This window comes from Lissotriton vulgaris, chromosome 1_1 (genome assembly GCF_964263255.1).
Source record: "Lissotriton vulgaris chromosome 1_1, aLisVul1.2, whole genome shotgun sequence".
Taxonomy (NCBI): Eukaryota; Metazoa; Chordata; class Amphibia; order Caudata; family Salamandridae; genus Lissotriton; species Lissotriton vulgaris.
This window is the reverse complement of record NC_141685.1, coordinates 733,982,558-734,004,289: the sequence shown is the minus strand read 5'-3', so window position 1 is coordinate 734,004,289 and position 21,732 is coordinate 733,982,558. Positions and strand designations below refer to the sequence as shown.

The 21,732-nt window shown below is 47.3% G+C and overlaps 1 protein-coding gene across 2 annotated transcripts in view; it reads left to right on the top strand.

Annotated features, from left to right (window-relative positions):
• The first annotated feature begins 17,231 nt into the window (after nucleotides 1–17,231).
• The window catches only part of SOAT1 (sterol O-acyltransferase 1), a 238,058-nt gene continuing 233,557 nt past the window's right edge, over nucleotides 17,232–21,732 (top strand). The window contains exon 1 of one of the 2 annotated variants that reach the window (XM_086955365.1): nucleotides 17,232–17,389. The gene's annotated coding sequence lies outside the window, so the exon portion shown is untranslated. The remainder of the gene's footprint in view (nucleotides 17,390–21,732) is intronic. The other variant, XM_086955372.1, reaches the window with a different exon arrangement.

Below are 21,732 nucleotides of genomic sequence, written 5' to 3'. Positions count from 1 at the left end.
AGGCCAGGGTGGTATTTTCATATCGTACTTGCCCCTTCTCCAGAGCCAAACGCAATACCGTGTCCCTGTCCCGATAATTCAGGAAGCGCACAAACACCGGGTGCGGTGGCACCCTCGGAGGCAGGTGTGCTGCCAACGATCTGTGGGCCCGTTCGACAGTCATATGGGCTGAGAAGGAGTCTTTGCCAAAAAGATCTGCCATCAGCTTTTCCATGAAGTCCTCCATTCTACCAGTGTTCGTTGATTCGGCCAGGCTCAAAACTCGAACGTTATTACTACGGGAACGTGCCTCTAACTCCTCATTCTTGTCTGCTATTACTTTTAGCAACTTGTCCATCTGAAGCACGTGTTGTTTATTGGCAGCCGCACCGTCCTCCAACCCCGACACTCTTTGTTCCGCCTCCTTGATCCTTTTATCATGCTGGTCAAGCTTGGCTACCACAGCTTCTAGTCTGCTATTCATGGTTTCCATCTTGGAATCTATGGATGTGAGGCTCTGCTTCATTCCCACAAGTAGCGCCTTCCAATCCTCATCCCGTGGTTCTGTTAGCTCAGATTCTTTGCACTGCTTGGAGCTCGAGCTGGGTGCCTATCGGGAGTCAAAGGACAGTTTTGCCTGCTTGGCGTCCGTTCTCCCAATGCCTCTGGGGCCTGCTTCGTGCCTTGTGCGATCGCCGTCACCTCAGCCCACGGTTCCACTTCATGCCTCCTGCTGACAGTTGCTCTGAGGCGGCCTAGCTGGCTGCCCGTCTCCGTCACAAAATGGGTGTCAGGAGGACAAAGAAAGCTGCAGTCCAATAGGCGCCACGGTGTGTCCGATCTTCGCATCAGAGGTGTTGTAGCCCTTTGTGGCTGCTATTATGCCAGGGGTAACGCTGCCCGATGCTCATCCTGCCCCCCAGGGTCCGGCAGATGCCACCGTCTCGTGCAGCCCCTAAAATGGCGGCTCGTCCCCTCGACGCGTCAATGGCACCTCTGCAGTCTGATGGGGCCCTCAATGTTTCCATTTCCCTAGCGTGCGCAGCCCCCGCCGCTGTCCTGGGGGCAATTCGCCTTTGTCCACGCCTCCTCCCACACCCAGGCTCACCTGCACCGCTTGTGACGCAGAGTCGGAACATAGCCCACGTCACCAAGCGGCCATTACGGGGCATAGATCTCCGAGCTCATTCAAGGTCATGCACCTGTCTCAGTACTCGCCAGAAATGTGCGGTGCCTTTAACACACGGCCGCTGCCCACTAGGATTTCCGATTTGCAGTACTGCACCTCCAATGTTCCTCCAGCCTGCCCTCTCGACATAGGCCTCGTGCAGGCTCGGTCTTTCCTGGCCGCCTCCACCGCTTCCGCGCTCCAGACCGCCACAGCCAGCCTCCGCGCCCAGGTTCGAATGCTGACCCTTTCCTTTATGCCGCACAGCTCCAGCATGAAAATGGTATAGCTGGAGGTAGCATCAGTTCCGCCGGCCAGTGGCGATATGTTAAGGCAGTTTATATCAACAAGGATAGGGATAATGATTTGTTTTCCGCCCGGATCAACGCGAGCCTCACGGAAGCGTGGCCATCACGGTCAAGCACCACCTAGCGCCTCCAGGTCTCAAGAATTGTGCCACATGCCCCTGTTAACCCTCCAATGGCTTCCCATTGAATCTCAGGCCGAATTCAAAACCGCTTGCCTTACCCACAGAGCACTGCACTCCTCTTCACCATCCAACTAAGTGAGAAAATGAACATCTCTGGAGCAAATAGGGGCTCCAGAAATACCCAATCAATGCTTCTGGAACCCCCCTCCTTCAGTCGAGAACTGTACATGAGCCAGTTATTCTCTGGTAGTGCCACAAGGATCTGGAACTTCTTACCTCCCTCCCTTCGCCTAACAACCTGCATAGCCACCTTCAAAAAGGACCTCAAGCTCCTCCCATTTGACAGACACCTGGAATAATCACCCTGTACCATACCCAAGTACTCTAGCCAGGAGACAAACTACCTTCATTGTGTGTCCGCCACGATCTTAATGCTTGAACCATATACAACTCTTGTCCAGTGGCTGCACTTGTCCTGGTCACAGCTACTGATGCAATATATCTGAACGTAATTATTGTAACTGTAACTTGCTGTACCCTTGTATCACGCTACTGCTGTAAAGAGCTCTGATGCCTTCAGGCCTTGTCCGGACTATATAAAATTGCAACAATAAAAAAAAAACACTGCTTGATAAACTACTCATACATGATGTTAAACAACTTGAGATCTCTTAGCTCTCAACTGGGCAAATCAAGTGTTCGGAAATCTCCAAGTTTTCTCATTTCAGAGGAAAGTAGCTTGTCCACTATTTTTTTCAGTCTCCGTACTTACAACACTGTTAATTTTCTTTTGGACAAAAATGATTTTGTTGGGTTAAAAATTCCTATACTCCAATGCTGGTTAATGGAAATTAAAACGGAACCAGTTTCTGTCTTGTGATGCCAGCTGTCCCTCATGTTTGTTTTCATGCATGATTTATTTTGCATTTATAATGAACGAAAAGTCCCAACATGCAATGAATGCTACACAAAGACTCGGCTTCGCCTGATTTGGCAGACCTCTCAAGTTTCCTAACCAGTGCTTGAAATGAAAAAATAGAAGTGCAGGTACTCTGAACCAGAGTACCTGCTAGGTTCTGAGAAGTGCCGGTACTCTCCAATTAAACGTATTATGTGACTCTTGAAAAGTGCTGGTACTCAGTATCGTATAGAAAATGGTGGTGCCGGTATAAGTACATTTAAAGAAGGAATAACAAAAATCCAGGAAATTGATTCATGATCTAGTGTTATTTCAACACACTAAGCACAAATATTGATTAAAGAAACAATTTACAAACATTAATATAAATATAAAAACCGTTGGTGTGCCCAACTTGGTGAAGGTAGGGTGACTTGAGTGAGGCAGTGATATACAATATTCAAGAAAGAATCACAATCAAATTGTTGGGCATGTTACTCAATGCCACATATTCATAATAAAGTTCATAACAAATCAGTTCACAATCATTTACATAGCCATGTACAATAGAAAGTCCCAGTGCAAAAATGCACCGTTGATGATACTGGCATCTATGATGTGTCGACGTTTCGACCCCAGAAACCATGTAGGTTTGTTCTAGTCCATACTGACGGAGTCTTCCTCAAGACAATAGTGAAGGTGAGTGCAGAGGTGCACCTAGGGGTAAAATGAGGAATTTGTCAAGTCTGATAAATTAATTCAAGGACGAGAGCATATAATGAGGCAAAACAATGCCTCTATATTTACCGTATCAGATGTGAGAAAAGCCTAGTAGGTACATAATTTGGTCAAAGACAATGGGGCTCCAATGGTTCCGATGGGCGTGGGTGACAGTGATGAGCGCCTGTAGAGAGATGGTGTCTGTCAGAAAGGGACCTGAAAGGATTCCCTGGTAACCAAAATTAACAGAAATCAAAGCGAACTTACTCAGTAAGGAGAATGAATTCCAAGTAAATCCTTTAATGCAATATTAGTTGCTGCTTGGGAGACCATGGTAAAACCATCAGTAACGCGTTGAACTCAATCAAAATTAAATAACTTCTAAGAATCTGGAAGTAATAGAGATGGTGGAGGCCGTCAATTATAGCATCAAAGTTGTATATCTACAGTGGTTGGACTATAAAAACAGTGCCGGAATAGCAACTATACAAATACGCCTGATTAAAACAAGGGGGACTCTTTCTCAGGAGAGAAAGGTCCCGAACTACCGTCAAAGGTGGGCGCGGGGCGGGTAATGAGCATCTAAACATCGATAGCGTGCTTAAGTCAAAGGTACTGTGTATGACAAAAGGCTGAAGCGTGACGCGCGCAGTGTTCAGCCCATAAGTGCTTGTAAACCGGGTCTGGCATACCAACATCAGAGCAAGGCTTGAGTTATGATGCTTGAGTCAAAAACCATGTCAGAGGGTGTGCAGTATTTAACACTCGGAAACGGATACGTGCTTAGTGCCGTTCAAATGAGCCTGCTTGCGTGAGGCGTGAAACTGATTTAACAAGTGGGCGAGTATTGCTGTGAGGCCGTAACTGCTCCTGCATATACCGAGACAGCTGTGAAGACAACAAACTATTCACCACACTCTACCGAAAACCGGCTGAACGCAACTCTCTCCTTAGATACAACAGCTACCACACACGTGGCCTGAGAGACAACCTTAAAGGTGGGACAATTTCTACAAATACGCCGGAATTGCTCAAAGAGGGCAGACTACATGGCTGAATCCGAAGATCTGAGTGCCCGTTTGATGGCCATGGGATACCCGAGGAGACTGATGAAGAGAGCTCAGAAGAGGGCCTGGTTCAACCCAAGGGAAACGTTATTGACTGTAAAGGATAAGGATGACACCATGTCACAAAGGATAATCTGTGTCGCAACGTTTTCCACCAGGAGTAACGCAGTGAAAAAGATTATAAATAAACATTGGAATCTAGTGTCAGCCGATATTGCACAACCAACTGCACCAATGCACTCCTTCAAAAAAGCCATGAGTGTCAAGGATCATGTGGTACCCTCCTTCTTGGAGAGTCCGAAAGAACCAACCATCCAATCACTCTGGAACTTACCACCTATAAAAGGACACTACAAATGCAGACACTGCAAAGCATGCCTAACCACAATACTAACCAAGACGTTCATCCATAATCATCATATAATCATGCTAGATTTCTTCACCAATTGCAATTCAACCAACGTAATCTATGGGATAGTCTGCCCACGCTGGTCCCTTTATGCTGGCCAGACACAACAGAAAATCAAGTCCAGGATACTACAACATCAAAGTAGGATTCTTTGCTCTGTTGTAGGTGTGCCCTTACTTGAACATTTCACACAGATGGGACACCGTCCGGATCAAATGCAATGGTTAGTGATTGAAAAAGCAGAACTAGGACCAAGAGGCAGTAACATTGCCTCAATCCTTACTGTTAGAGATTCCAAATGGATAGTGCGTCTGGACACTATTGCCCATGCCTTGAATAAATTAGACCCTAGCAATGCCCAACTGGTATGCCTTAACACATAATGAAGCTCTGGACGTGCTTGACGCTAATCCTAAACTTCTACACCTTTGGTGCGGATACATTCGCAATATTACACTGAAAAAATGACCTATGCCTTTTTTATGAGTATGAAATTAGACATATTTAACTTGTACATGTTACATTCTTTCTGTGTTCTCATGACACATACTATTGGACACTGTAATGGTGGTGTGTACAAGGACTTCCATATAATGTATACATCATGAAAGGTCCCGCATTACTGTTTGAATGTCTCTACCATTTTGATGTGTACATCATGAAAGGACTCGCATTACTGGTTAAATGTCTCTACCAGTTTTGATGTATTCCACGCAAATAATCTCATTAAATGGATCAAACTATGCTATTCTTATTTTATTTGTTGTTTATATACTTGAGTAAATCTGCTATTGTGTTTAATGTTACTGTACAGTTAATAGATGTCACTTTATTAAGCACAGCATTCAACCAGTTTAGGAACAATTCAATATATATCCACAGAGTAATGTCCATTAGTCCAACACAATCGATCCGTTTATCCCCGAGTCTTTCTTCTAACTCGTGATTGGATTTTAGTTATGACAGGCATTTAGCTGCTGCCACGCTCGAGACGTCACGCGGCGGCTGACACTTCCCTGTTCAAATAGGGCTCCCGTACAAGCAAGTTGTTCTCCCCTTCTAGGAGGATCGCTTGACCTACTAGGGTGAGTGCTGTGCACACTCATGATTTCACTGCAATAATTGTGCAGCCCCGCTTAGGCTTTTGACTGAGGCTCAATCGAGAATTGCTTTACTATGACATTTGTGATGACACGTCTTTGACAGCATGGACCACCGGGTCTTATGTATCAGACTTATGATTTTCACTCCCGGTCACACCATGCATGTTAAGCGTGTTTAATTATTCTCAGCACGCCCTTTAGAGCAGCTAGTTGTTCCCGGTAAATGCAAGAGCAGTTACGGCTGCAGATCTGATTTATAACCTGTAAGGCCTGATAAATTAATGGTTTATTAGATAACTTTTTTTGTTGAACTAGGCCTTGATAGCACGGACCACCGGGCTATCTACAGTAGACTATTTTGATTCCCGGCCACACAATGCATGCAAAGCATCTAATAATTAGACTTGTCATGTCCTTTTAAGTGGTAAGCTGTCTCGGTATACGCGGGAGCGGTTACGGCCTCACAGCAATTCTCGCCCACTTGTTAAATCAGTTGCACGCCTCACGCAATCAGGCTCATTTGAACGCCACTAAGCATGTATCCGTTTCGGGGTGTTAAATACTGCACACCCTCTGACATGGTTTTTAGGTCTCGCCTGTCGATGCGCATGCGCATCGAGCAAGGCGAGAGTATTGGCACTTATCCGCTCTTTATCCACACTGCAAGGAATCGTGGCGATTCCTTGCAGTGCACGAGAAATTTAAGCTCAATGCGCATGCGCATTGAGCTTAAATGCGTGTGCCACATGCCCCCAGCCGCCTGCCTTGCCTACTCTCTCTCACAGCCTCCCCCAGCTCCGCCCCCTCACTACTTGATTGCACGGCCGCTAGGCCGTGCCTCCCCTACTCTCCTCCCCCCTCCTCCTCTCCTCCCCTGCCTGCCTGCCGCTAGGCCGTGCCTCCCCTACTCTCCTCCCCCCTCCTCCTCCTACTCTCCTCCCCTGCCTGCCTGCCGTGTCGCACCTCTCCCCTCTCCGCCCCCTCCCCTGCCCGCCGTGTTACGGTGAAAGGCTTGTTTGTTTATTTTACCCGCCGTGTCTCTGCTGCTTCCCCCTGTCCTGTCTCTCCTCCTCTCCCTCTCTATACCCTCCCCCTCCCCCCCACCACTCCCATCAAGTCCCTCTGGCCCTTCCCTCCTCCCCTGCCCCCTCCACCCTTTCTTGTTACCACTTGTTGCCAGCTGCCCTCCTTTCGAGCGAGAGGGCGCAGTACAAGTACCTTTGGGTGTTGCTTCTCAAACCTGGTAGTCCGTTGCAGCCATGAGGACCTTACACAAAATGCTCCTGCTTTTGCTCCTGGCCTTCCCTGTCTCCGTGGTGAAAGGTAAGTGTAGACTGCTCTGCGCACTGTAGGGAGAAGGTGTATGCCTTTGGAGATTTGTGGAGTTTTGTAATCTCGTCTTGTAGCGAAGGTTCTGACTAACGACTTCCATTAGAACTTTCATTTAAAGATTAGTCTCCTTTCCTGGCAACATAGGTTTTCTCTTTCAGTAAGCGTCACACCAAGAACTTGATTGCTCTCTTTGGGAAGCATCCCAAGGGAATTTATCGGTTATGGCGCTGCTTGTTTGGGGTTGATTTCTTATATTTTGACTTGTTTTCTTGCTTTACCGGTAGTGGAATGGGATATTTTGAAGGGCCATTTTATTTAAATCCACGGTGAACCATGTTTTTGCAGGACTTAAAAGGGTTACAATGAGGGCTATTTTGTTGGAACCAGTTGTTGCCTTGTGCCTACTTGTCATGATGAATGCCTACGGAAATTCAAAGAGAGAGACAACAAATACTCTAAATTACGGTTGTTTAATGTTTTCGTTTATTGCCTGATGTCTGCACTATATTGACGTTTGAGGAGTGCCTATGGTTTGAAGTCCCTCCCCCCCACACAGTCTTGGGGCTGACGTGTCCATCCATTCATTCTCTGCACGCGCCGCAGACGTGTTGAGTTTTCACCGTACACAGACCCATTGGAGTTGAGGGGATTATAAGGAAATGGGCAGTTGTATCCTGCATTTTAAATTAAAAATCGGGGGTGCGTAAAGGATCAGAATTAATGTTTCGTTTGGAAGATTTTGGCTCACCTGGTTATTTGTCCAGACTATTTTCAGATCTCTACATTACATCATAAAGTGTGTGTGTGTAGAGAAGGCTTTCACATAGGGTGCTGTTTCTCACATCTCTGGTAGAAGCCTTCATGTGCCTGCCTCTATGGCACTGGCGCCCACCAACACCCTATGGCAGTTGTTTTAATTATGAAAAGCAGATTTAAAAAAAGACACGTTGTAATTAGGCAAGTTAAGTCTGATTTCAAATATTATCACATTTTCCTACATAGAGGCTTTCTAAGTCACTGCAAAGTGCTATCCTTCAAACCGGTCTAAGTTTGCTCACGATTTTCCCCAAAACTCAAGCCCTATACAGCTAAAAAGTCTAACTTAATTGAGTGGGACATATGTGCTACATAATAACGCAGGGCATAGTCTTTCTCAAGAGCCACGAAACCTATCTTTCATTGAGCTTGTGATGGCTGGTTTCAGTTCTACACTTATTGTATTTTGTCAGGCAAGCTCCCTCATGGAGAGGGGCAGAATTATTCTGCCACCCTCACCCTCACTCACCCACCCTCAACCCCTCACCCTCACTCACTCACTCACCCTCAACCCCTCACTCTCACTCACTCACCCTCACTCACCCTCAACCCCTCCCCCTCGACCCCTCCCCCTCAACCCCTCACTCACCCTCAACCCCTCACTCACCCTCACTCACCCTCAACCCCTCACTCACCCTCAACCCCTCACTCACCCTCACTCACCCTCACTCACCCTCACTCTCCCTCACTCCCTCACCCTCACTCCCTCACCCTCACTCCCTCACTCCCTCACCCTCACTCCCTCACCCTCACTCACCCTCAACCCCTCACCCTCACACAGTGCAATAGGTCTCGGAGCATTTGAGTTAGAGCTTTTAGAATTGTTTATGGCTTTTTTTATTTGTAATTCTTTAGCATTGGCTACAGGAAACAAAAATGCTAAAGATTTACAAAAAAAACCCATAAACAATTCTAAAAGCACTAACTCTAATGCTGCGAGACCTATTGCATTTCCAATGCTTGTTGACTCAAGCTTCATAACTCAAACCTTGCTCCGATGTTGGTATGCCAGACCCGGTTTACATGCACTTATGGGCTCAACACTGCGCGCGTCACGCATCAGCCTTTCGTCATACTCACTACCTTTGACTTAAGCACGCTATCGATGTTTAGATGCTCCTTACCCGCCCCGCGCTCACCTTTGACGGTAGTTCGGGACCTTTCTCTCCTGAGAAAGAGTCCCCCTTGTTTTATTCAGGCGTATTTGTACAGTTGCTATTCCGGCACTGTTTTTATAGTGCAACAACAGTAGAAACACAACTTTGATCCTATAATTGATGGCCTCCACCATCTCTATTACTTCAGATTCTTTGGAGTTAATAAAGTTTTGATTGAGTTCAACGCGTGACCGATGGTTTTACCACAGTCTCCCAAGCAGAGACTAGTACTGCATTAAAGGATTTACTTGGAATTCCTTCTCTTTACTGAGTAAGTTTGCTTTGATTTCTGTTCATTCTAGTTACCAGGGAATCCTTTTAGGACCCTTTCTGACAGACACCTTATCTCTACAGGTGTTCATCACTCTCACCTACGCCCATCGGAGCCCCACTGTCTTTGACCAAATAATTTCCCTACTAGCAGGGCTTTAAGTGGGCCGGGTCTCAAGGGGTCTGGGCACCAGCAGTTTTTTAAAGGGCGCCTCGAAACGGGTCTCTATCGGACTCTGTTTTGCGCCCTGGCACAGGCGGTCCATGTTTTTTTACCGGACTGCAGTGACAGCAGTTTGCTGTCACTGCAGTCCGGAAACAAGTGCCAGGGCGCAAAACAGCCCATTAGAGACCCCTTTCGAAATAGAAGGCACATCGATGTACGCTGCCCACACTGCTCACTTCTCACTAGTGGAGAAGTTAGGGCATGACGTCATGCCAGGTGAGCGTTGTGGGGAAAGGGAAATCCTTTAGAGTCATTTTCTTTCTGGATTTCCCTTCTCTTTCTGAAACGCAAGAGCAACAACATCTCCTGGTGTCACCAGGGCTTTAATTGGAAGCTTTTTCAATATTATTTGTAACGAGCCATAGTTGTTATTTATCTTATGCATCTAATAACAATTGACAAAGCCAATAGTCCTTATTTGTTGCAGGTATGAAGTTACTTCTATCATATATCTGGATGCAATGACAGAAACAGCAAAATACAAGTCGGGCGGCAGACTATGCTAAACACAGATTTTTAGCGGAAGTGTTTTTAAAGCCATGCCCCTAATTACACTGGCCATGTCCCTTTGAGAGACCCTCCAGTTTTTTCATCCCACTTAAAGCCCTGCCTACTAGGCTTTTCTCACATCTGATACAGTAAATATAGAGACATTTTTTGCCTCATTACATGCCCTCGTCCTTGAATTCATTTATCAGACTTGGCAAATTCCTAATTTTACCCCTAGGTGCCCCTCTGCACTCACCTTCACTATTGTCCTAACCTACTAGAACCTAGAACTAACCTACATGGTTTCTGGGGTCGAAATGTCACACATCATAGATGCCAGTAACATCAGCGGTGCATTTTTGCACAAGGACTTTCTATTGTACATGGCTATGTAAATCACTGTGAACTTATTTGTTATGAACTTTATTATGAATATGTGGCATTGAGTAACATGTCCAACAATTTGATTGTGATTCTTTCTTGAATATTGTATTCCACTTGCCTCACTGCCTCATTAAAGTCACCTTCCTCCACCCAGTTGGGCACACCAACGTTTTTTATATTTATACTAATTTCTGTAAATTGTTTCTTTAATCAATATATGTGCTTAGTGTGATGAAATAACACTAGAGCACGAATCAATACACGGGATTTTTGTTATTCCTTCTTTAAATGTACTTGTACTGAGACCACCATTTTCTTTACTGCTCTACACCCAGGTCCCAGTGATTTTGGGTACACCCTTTTTTATAACGGTACTCAGTATATGCCAGGGAACGAGTCGGGGGTACACGCGTGTGGACGGCGTCCCCCCACTTTTTTTACAGGGTGGACGCCGCCACCATGCCAAGAAGTTGGACCCAGCTAAAAAAGATGCTGAATTCTTCCTGGTGTAATTTCAAAACACCGGACACTTTCAGCAGGGCCTGCACGTTGTTATCTGCTTCTGTTCTGCAACAACGTGCAGGCGGGGACGGGGCTCTCTTATTTCTGGCTCCTGCTGGGCCCATAAAAAAGGCTGAATCTGAGGGGTCATCAGACCTCCTTTTGTTGGAGTCTCCTGGCTGGCAGCAGTCAGGAGCCTCACACCTGATGCAAATGCAGCAGAGGGGAAACAAAGTCTCACACCTTGTTATCACTTCACACATACTTAAGCTTTTCACTTTGTTCAGGCTCTGATACTATGGCTAGAGAAAGATAAATGCTGACAAAAGGTAACATTGTTTTATGTGTAGCATACAAAAGTGTGAATCTTCTGCCTAAATCAGGAGGGTTTGCAAGTATACTAGAAATGTGCTCAAGTGTACTCATGATTCACCTGCAAAACATACATGTGAGGGCTTAAGATCTGATGTGACTTCTTGTGATACCAGATCCTGTGATGTCACGCACTTGCATACTGATTAACTAGTTTAGACCGCCCCCACTTCTTTTTTAGGACTTGTCCCCTGGTATTGGCCCATTTAAATCACTGCCTAAGACCACGCATAAGTAGCTCCTCCCATCCATTTTTAGGTCTCGGCATTGAGACCTATTGCTGCCGAGTTCTCTCTCAAAGGACACAGAGCGGTGCACGAGCCGACCAGGCTTTGTGGACGCGCTTAGCAGGCCGGCCGAAGGCACGCACACACACATGCGCAGACACACACAAGCAGACAAACACAAGCAGACACACGCACGCACACGTACACGCACACACACACGTGCCAAGCCCCCCAATCCCCACTTACCGCATCAGCGGCCTCAGCCGCCACTCCCGACTTCTGCTGCCAGCTGCCACGACTTCTGCTGCCACCTGCCGCCACTCCTGCTGCCACCGCTCCCGCCGCACGAGAGGCCGTGAGCATGCACATCCCGAAACCGGACGTTCGGGGGCGTGCACGCTCACGGCTTGTTTCAAGGGACATTGTGCTTGTTTTGTACGTCACACCTGACAGCGCTGCGGCCTGGGTTCAGCTGGCTGTGAGCCCCTGGGCAGGAGGCGGCACCCTGTTATCCAGGCAGACGAGCCGGACGCCTTCCGGGCTGGGTGCCCAACATAAGCGGTTCTGAGTCATTGAATCTTTCAACAAGCAGCCTCAGCTCCGGGTGACTTAGCTAGTGGACGCAGCCGCTGATTCGGTTGGGAGGAGCACTGCAGTTGTCTGGGCGGTGGTGGTGTCAGGGCTGAACCGAAGCTGTCGCCACCACGCCTCTTGGATACAGGGTTCAGGGGCTTGAGTACCCTGCTTACATGCTAGCGGTCACTGTCTGCAGTTTGGCACTGTAGGGGTTGCAGTGGTGGCACAGCCTTGTGAAGCAGAGTGCAGGATCGATACAGCCATCCCGCAGCAGGAGGCCCACCAGCCCCCCAGGTTTAGTTGTGCGTCAGTGGATGTCCGAGCTTGCATAGTGTGGAGGGTGTACGGTATGGAGGGCAGGGGTAACACCCACAGTGCACCAGCGATGCCTCTATTCCGGATACATAAAAGGCAGCCTTTACACATTCTCCATCCTTCTCAAATAGTTCTCTATTTTTCTGTCTCCCTAGGCCTGTGCACTTCTACTTGGGTGTTTCCCAATTGTTGACCTGCATGCTTCACTCTTATTGTTGTGCCACAGGCGGCGTGGCTCCTGTGATTGTGGAAGGGTGTGGTGGTGATGTCAGACTTCCAGCATTTGATTGTGCTCCTGTTTTAGGGAGTGGAGGATGGAAGGTCTTGCTGCCTCCTCTAGGCAGTGGCATTGTCATGTAATGCTATAGTGATGCTTCTGTGGTCTGACTTCTGCAGACTGTAAGGGCTAATGGGGCATTTGTTTTTGATAACCAACTTTCATGCCAGTATACCCTTTATACAGTGTTTAAATGGACAGGTCCTCTAAGATACCGAGTACATGAGTGTCTTTCATTCGAAAGGCAGAGCATCTGGGCTTCTCAGCAGAGATTCTGTGCATTTAATAGGAGTGTGTCAGCACTTCTCTGTTGCAAACATATATTCTGATATAGCAAGTACCTGCTGTTCTGCCTTTCCTTTTCAAGCTGTTTTTTTTTTGTTTTGTTTTTTTACTGATCGATTTCCTGCAATCAGCTTGTGGGATGAAAGGGGATGTTTTAATGTTTCCCATTTTAAGCATATATTTGTGGATTTCAGGAGTATGTTTCCCCGCAGAGTAGGTGTAATGGGTTTTATAACATTTGACAGTCTAACTAGGGTAAAAGTGCAATATTTTTATTAGAAAATAGTGCTTAGCGTAGGTTTAAGTTAGCATAACTAGGCCGTGTTTACAATGGTCACATTGCAGAAAAGTGTATGTTTATTTGTTGTGCTCGACCTTCGCACCTTCTTGTGTTGTATTTGTTTTCTTAAAATGATCGAAATTCAGCTGCAAACCATGATGTCGTCCTTGTGTGCAGACGTAACTTATCTTTAGCTTCCTTGGGGGCGGGATATAGTTGTGTTGCAACATTTCAAGGCTATGAGCTAATCTCCGTTATGAATGTGCAGAAGCAGATCTTTGTTTTCTCGTGTTCTTGCATTAAAAAAACGTACTTTTCTTGTATGCAATAAGTCATGAATTTAACAGCCCATTAAACTAATGTGCAGGTATGTTTTATTTTGAAATTAATAATGTGATTGGTGCTGTGGAAGTAATTTAGTGGTTACCATGTACGTAAAAACAAGTTATGAATTAGTGTTTTCTTTGTGTAAAACATTGTGAAAGACATGCTTGTTGGGGTAGACCTCGACTTTCCTGTTCTTTTTCTCCTTTTTGCTTAGAGTGCTAAATGCTTGTGGTCCTTTCTATATATAGGTCTACAGGCATGTGGTATTTTGCCTGTAATATGATTTTGGTTTTATGCTAATTTTCTTAACTTTAATGACTTGCTTTCTGTCATGATGCTAATATTTGATTAAATCTACAAAAACTGAGATTGGAAAAGCCCTGTTGTGGAAGTTTTCTTAATGACCTATCTGAGAGTCAGCATCCAGGGTTCTCCATTTCCTACCCATCTACCCTTCTTAATTAATTAGAGGTTGGGTATCGAAAATACCTTTACATGTTATAGCACGTATTACAGAGGATCATAACCCAGTAGGAGCTGCCTCAAATGTGCCATTGTTTGTGGCTGCAACTGCACAGTACAGCAAGTGCAAGCTGGATGCATAAGAGACTTGTGAAGTTAACAGTGGCATCAAGAAGTGGTGTTTTGTTTTTGTTTTTTTGGACGAGTGTGTATTGAGCTTGGCTATGATGAACAAAAAGTGCAGAATGCGTAAGTGAAATTCTCATATTCCTCTTCTGTGCTCACTGCACACACTGTGCGTGTTGCCAAGAATTCCTGGGTCTTGGCCCAAACTGCATTATCCAAGGTTTTTATAGGTCGAGGCTGTTACCATTGTCTTACTTGTCATGTCTGTCAAATACAGATGACCGCAGTCAGGAGCAATGATGATTTGTGTATTTCATTAGATTTTTGCCTCTTTTGTGAATGGGACTTGACACAATTAAAACCCATTAGGTAAGCCATTACTTAAATCATCATCCAAAACCTCAAATTTGTATCTTGGCAGAATGTACTGAGAAAAAACTTGCTTCCCCAATACAAATATTGTATGGTAGTAGTGGGATATATATTGCTTCATATTTGCTTCAAGTGCCTCTTCTTCCTTCTCTCCTGCCTTTTGTCTTTCTCTCTTCCCTTGTGCCTTAGTTATACCAGCTATGCCCACGGTGTGAGGGTGGGCATTGGCCAATCTGATGACCGGTCTGACCCAAATTTCTGCGCTTCGGATGTGCCGCTGGTGTGCAAACATTGATTGAGTGCAGAGCTTGTATGTTTGATCTAGTAGGGGTTGGCCACTTAAACCTTTTGCTTCCAGGCCCCTCTCGGCCACGCCCTTTTTTTTAGGTCTCGGCAGCGAGATCTATTGTTAAAATGCCTCCCAAGGGAGACAGACAGGTGCACGAGCCGCTTAGGGTATGTGAACGCGATTTGCGCGCGTGCGCACACACAGCGTTACTGAAGGCCGAAGGCACGCACAAACACGCATACACACAGCATACACGCGCACACACACACCGCCCCCGCACACACGCACACACACACACACGCCGCCGCCTCCCCCCCACAATTAAGCCCCACTTACCGCATCAGCGGCCTCGGCCGCTACTCCCGACGTCTGCTGCCACTGTGGGGGCTTCTCGCATAAGAATGCAGAACTGGATGAGATCCCTCGACTCTGGGAGCACCCTGCAGATCCGGAGCGTCCACCATCCATGAGGTCGCTGCAACTGCGGCCTGCATTGGGCCTCTGGCCGGTCCACACCGCGGGGGCTCCTCGTCCTCTCAGGCAGGGGCTGCGCACTGCTGTGCACGTGTGCACGCCCCTGGGGACGTGCGCGCCCCTGGCGACCCTCGCGCCCGACCCCAGGTCTGCCCAGTAGAACGGCGCTCACTTTATCCCTCTGTGAGGCAGAAGGTTGAGCTGGTTATGTTAGAGTTTGAAGCGTGTCCTGCAAGTTACACAGGGCCTGTGCTGTTGGCGCCTAACCCATTGAGCTGCTTTAACTCTGCCAACCCCAGTGAACGCATTTGAACCAGGTGTGCACCCATTTTATAATAAGGATTCCACTCTTCGCCGACTCCCACAGGGCGTTGTAAATGTCAGAGCCTGGAGCAGAATTGGTTATTGTTGTATTCGAGTAGAAGCGGTGCTGTGTGGGTCTGCTTCGGCCGCTCCTCTGCAGCAGACCTGACACTGTGCTGTGACGTGTTAGCACTCCACTGTCCGGAGCATGTCAGGGAGTGACCCCAGTGTGGTTATGAAGCCTGGAAATTCGGCAGAGTGCAGAGTGTGAGTGCAGAGTAGTGAGTGCAGAGTGTAGAGTAGTGAGTGCAGAGTGCAGAGTAGTGAGTGCAGAGTAGTGAGTGCAGAATGAAGAGTAGTGAGTGCAGGTTAGTGAGTGCAGAATGAAGAGTAGTGAGTGCAGAGTAGTGAGTGCAGAATGAAGAGTAGTGAGTGCAGGGTGAGTGTGCAGAGCAGTGAGTGCAGGTGCAGAGTGGTGTGTGCTGTTGAGTGCAGAGTGCTGTTGAGTGCAGAGTGCTGTGCATTGGCAATGTAAATGACAATGCCATTTATTTATGATTTAAAGGGAAAAAAAGAAATGTCTTGAGCAATGCCAATAGCCCTACCTTTAATGATGCCGAGACCATTGCACTGTAAATGCTTGTTTTACTTTTGATTCAGTGACTTTTACTAGTCATGTATAAAAACAGGACTATAAGTCACAGAATCCTAAGTACATTTCTAAGACTATACTGGGTACTCAACCTTGGACCCAAACATTTGTACAGCTCTGCTTTGTGGTGAGAATAAGAAACTCGCTGAAATTAAAGTACTCAACCCACGAAACATATTCCGTTTTTGCCTGTAATAAGTCTTTGATGTTGTTGTCTGATACAGTTCCAGAACTCTCAAGTTTGCCGAACCCATGGGTGACTGTCCCATCCAGGCTAGGTTTTTATTTTGCATTCTTGGATGTGATGCTCAATTTAGATCATTATAAAATAATGGCTGCATGCCACAGAATACAAAAAAATAAACTTGAACAGGCACGCACAGAACAGGATAACTTGTCAGCTCTGCAGCTGTAGTCGTACTTTGGTTAGAACGGTCTTGGGGGTCATTCTTCTGATTCCTTGGTTGACGCCAACATGTAGTCATACTTCTGTCCAAGGCGTTGGTCACCCTAGCCATGCTTGCAAACGCGGGGGAGAGGCGGGGATTTAGGCGCAGTACTAACTGATAGGAGTACCATTATCTTGCTAATATGTTGCGGAAGTATTGTTCATTCAGTAGCCCTATATCCGGATGACCAGGAGGTGCTGTGCCACTTCAGTATGGCCGCGTCCGTAACCTCTTCCAAGTTGTCCAAACGGACATCTTCAAGATGGCCGCCTCCAGCGAGCTGCACTACTAGCGCACGCCTGGAACACAGATTTCTAGTAGCGTACGATTATAACGTTCGTGTACTTGAGTTAGACTTTCTCCAAACCAAATGGTTCAGGGTCCAGTGCCGAGCGTTAAGTGACAAGGCAACGCACCTACCCCTCACCTGCCCGAGCCCCCTCCACACGAACGGTTGCACGTGCTAATTCCTGGTTGTGCTCCGCCCCCGGCGGTCATAGAGACGAATAGAACGCCCCCTGCTTCTGATATGGAGCACGCCCGCATCCTGCCTGGCAGTGAGTGATAGTGTTCACAGAGGTGGAAGGAGTGAAACAGTGTGGCTGGAGGCTTTTACCATCCTGAGCACAAGAACAGAGCCGCAAGCGGGAGCAGGTCGGTTCCTTTGAGTCTTTTTTAACAGAACGTTTTGTATCTGCCATAATGTGAAACATACCGTTAGTGTGTGGTGGAGTGCAAAACAGGCATTTAATGTATTGCTGTGTCTGTAACCGACGATACCCGAGTGTGTAATGATTGTATGTTTCACTCAGCTATGTTTACAAATACCAGAGCAGCGTGGGAGCAAGCACTCGCTGTGTTGGCGAACCTCGATGTGTAGAACGACGATTCTATTAATGGCTTGTCTTTTAAACATGGAGGTGTTTGTAATTAAGTGTATCAGAACTCTTTGTTTAGGTGAGGTTATTGTGTATAGCTAGTCCTGGACCAGGAATATATATCTGTATGATGGTGGGCGGCTAATAATAACGTTAGTGTTTTTGTAACGTATCACAGTGTGACTGAGCTGTTTATTTGTGTATGAAAGTCCATGGTATGTGTATAGCTGATTGATTGTACGACAGACCTGCTGGTGATAGTAACATAACTATGGTTGAGTGACTGCTCCGTGCATCTGGTGTCGAGAAATGCACGAGCATGTGTGTGTAGCTGAATGTGAGTGAAGGCAACCTACATGTCTGGGTTTTTGCTGTGTAGTTGATCGGCATTGTGTGCGATTGCTACATCTATCTGACTTCATTGTCTGTGATTCATAGGGCACATTCTCACGATTGAGCAATACTTCCTCTCTTCTAGACGTATCATTCAAAGAAAGTACAGCATGTTCAGTATTTTGCCGTGTTTGTTGGAGTGATTGTATCTGCTGCATTTTTAAATATCTGTGTTTTTATGTGAGTTGTGTATGTGGGTTGCTCGGTGTTAGTATTTCAGCTTTGGAAGGCTAGCGGGTGAGCTATAGAAATCTGTGGCTCCTTGTTGGTGTAGTCCTATGAGCTATAGGTCTGACTGAACATTCAATCAATCAGGGGTTTATTAAGCACGCTAGGTGAGGGTCTCAAGGCGCTGGTGGTGGGGGGTGGGGGGGGGGGGGGAGTTCGCAGCTCCGTTAGCCGAAGAGCCAGGTCTTGAGGCCCTTCCTGAAGGTGTTCAGGGAGGGTGCGAGTCTAATTTATGATGGGAGCTCGTTCCAGGTCTTGGGCGCAATGTGACAGCAGGATCTTCCTCCTGCTCTGCGAATGTGTGGGGTTTCGGCAAGTGCAAGGTTGTAAGATAGTAGGTTCCTTTTGGGTATGTGGAAGTTGATTCTGTCTTTGAGGTATTTGGGTCCGGTGTTGTGCAGGCATTTGTAGGCGTGGGTGAGGATCTTGAAGGTGACTCTCTTCTCCATGGGGAGCCAGTGGAGCATTCGGAGGTGTTGGCTGATGTGTTCGTGCCGGGGGATGCCAAGGGCGATTCTGGCAGCAGATTTCTGAATCGTCTGGAGCTTCTGAAGTAGGGACTTGTTCATGTTGGCGTATAGAGCATTTCCATAGTCCAGTCTGCTGGTGGTGATCCATTTGAAGGTCTTGCGGCGGGTGTTGAAGCAGGTGGAGGTGATGGCGTTGATCTGTCAGTTCATGGTGAGGGATAAGTCGAGTTCGATGCCGAGGTTCTTGGCGTGGTCCGAGGGGGTCGCTGGGCTTCCGAGGGCTGTTGGCCACCAGGTGTTGCCCCATGCTGAAGGGGTGGTTCTGAGTACAAGGCCTTCTGTCTTCTGGGATTTGAGCTTGAGGCGGCTGTTGGTCATCCAGACGGCGACCACTTGCATACCATTCTGGAAGTTGAGTCTGGCGGTGGCGGGGTCTTTGGTGAGGGAGAGGATGAGCTAGGTATTGTCGGCATAGGAGACTATGTTGAGGCCGTGTTGTCGGACGATGGCGGTGAGGGGGACCATGTAGATGTTGAAGATGGTCGGGCTCAGTGATGAACCCTGTGAGACTCCACAGGTCATTTCCGTGGGATCGAAGAGGAAGGGTGGCAGTCTAATTCTTTGGCTTCTTCCGGTGCGGAATGATTGGATCCAGTCTAGGGCTGTTCCTTGTATGCCACCGGTGTGTCGTCTGGTGACAAGTGTGCGCTTGGAGACTGTGTCGAAGGATGTTGATAGGCCGATTAGGATGAGGGCTGCGGAGTGGGCTTGGTCCAGGAGGGTGCGAATGTCATCTGTGGCAGCTAGTAGGGCGGTCTCGGTGCTGTGGTTGCTTCGGAACCCAGATTAACGTTGTCTTTGATGAATCGTGTCAGTTCCTTGTTGACTGTTTTCTCTGCCACTTTGGCCGTGAAGGGGAAGAGTGAGATGGGCCGGTAGTTCTTGAGGTCGGCGGGGTCCGCTGTCGGCTTCCTGAGCAGGGGCTGACTTCTGCACGTTTCCAGTCATCTGGGAAAGTGCCTGCTTCGAGGGCGGTGTTGATGGTGCGTTGTGGTTTGTCTGTGATGGCGGCTCTGTGGTAGATGTATGGGGGCAGGAGTCGGTGGGGGCCCGTGTGGATGCCTTTCATGGTTGAAGTGGTGTCTTCAACTGTGACCGGCGTCCAGGTTGAGATGGTGGGCTGGCCGGTGCTTCTGGTGGGCGGGCCGGCTGTGGTGTCAGGAGGAAAGTCGATGAAGTTGTTGTAGATGTTTTTAATCTTGAGGTGGAAGTATGTCCCAAGTTTGTCGCAGAGGTCTTGGAACGGGGTGATGTCTGTCGCATCACTGCGAGGGTTGGTGAATTTCTGGGTGACAGTGAAGACTTCCGAGGAGTTGGCGAGGATATTGGTGTGGATGAAGGTCCTCTTGGTGGTTCTGATTTGGTTGTGGTAGTTTGTCATGGTATCCTTGTAGGTGGCGTAATTTTTGGGTGTCTTGGTATTTCTCCAGTTCTTATCTAGGCATCTGCAGGTGCGTCTGGCTTCTTGGAGGTCGGTGGTGTACCAGGTGGCTTTCCTGGGGCGCTTTTTGTCGAGGTTGCATAGCGGGGCGAGCTAGTCTTCGCATTTGGAAATCCAGGTGTGGAGTTCTCTGGCTGTGGTGTTGGCTTTGGATGTTGAAGTGTGGTTGTTTCTGGTGAGGGCGGAGTTGAGTTGGTCATCGGTGACCTTGCTCCAGTTCCTTCGTGGAGGGCATGGGGCTGGTTTCGGTGTCCTGGGTTTGTCTACAGTGAAATGTACTCAGTAGTGGTCGGTCCATGGGGGTTGTGTTGTGTTGTGTGGCTGAAGTGAACGCTGTTACCTGCTGCGAAGATGGGGTCGAGGGTGTGTCCTGCCCTGTGGGTCGGTGTGGAGACGAGTTGTTTGAGTCCGATGTTCGCAAGGTTGTCATGAAGGGTGGTGGAGTTGGGGTCGCTTTTTCTGTGAATTGAATTGTACTTTTCTATCGCAGAAATTGTCTGATCTTTGAGCAGTACATGTTTGTGGATTAGCAATCAATAATGTGGTGTTATGAGCTCTAGTTGAGAAGTTGCATCCTTACGTGGTTCCTCGTTGATGTAGTTCTCCGACCAGTATAATGTCTGTGCCTAAGTCTTGGCTTGGTGTGTGAATTCTGCTTGTGTGGGTCAGTATTGTATTATGAACTGTACATGTGTTTGGCTCGTTGTTGATATGGTAATGTGAATAGACTTGCCTATACCTAATGGTTGGTATGCTCATGCAAGTTCTTTACATCTCGTTCAGCACTGTAGTGTGAACTTTAGACGGGTGGTTCAGCCTTGGTGTGGTCACCTGACATGCACTCATCTGGCTTGAAAATGTGAGCAGTTTGTTTCTTTAACTCGCCAGTGATGTGCAGCAATACACTGTATAACCTAGTTGAACACTAGTGTGGTCATATGAGGCGTACAGGTCACTGGTTCTGTGTTGGTGTGGCCCTGTGACCTAGGCAGTTTATTTAAGTTGTATTGTGGGTGGGTAAGCCCGGTGTGGTCATGTAAGCTGGATAGATCTGTGACTCATTGAACATTAGGCGCTCTGTGTTCTTTGACCTTTTTTTGTGAGTGGTTTGGGTCGTTTTGTGTTAGTTGACGCTTAAAAATTGGGATCTTTGAGTGCGTGTTCCTAGTCTCCCTTTCTGTCATTTGTGCCTTCACAACTTGTCCCTTTCATTAATCACAGGGCTATGAAGTGACTTAAATATAGCTATTCATACCACTGCTTGCAGCTTCTAAGCACTCTAAATATCAGCCACTATCCTCAGGGGGCGTAGCTTGGTCAGTAAGATTGAGGTATGTGAGCTTCATATTTCGCAGTAGGAACGGAGAGGAGCACTGATTTTGTGAGGGGTACTTAAAACGTAATGTTTTGTAAAATAAAAATTTTTAAGACCTTTAAAACAAGAGACAAGTGTGGTTTTTGTTTTCTGCATGTGTATGTAAAAATCCCAAGTGAAATCTGGCAAAACCCCTCACCATACACGACTTA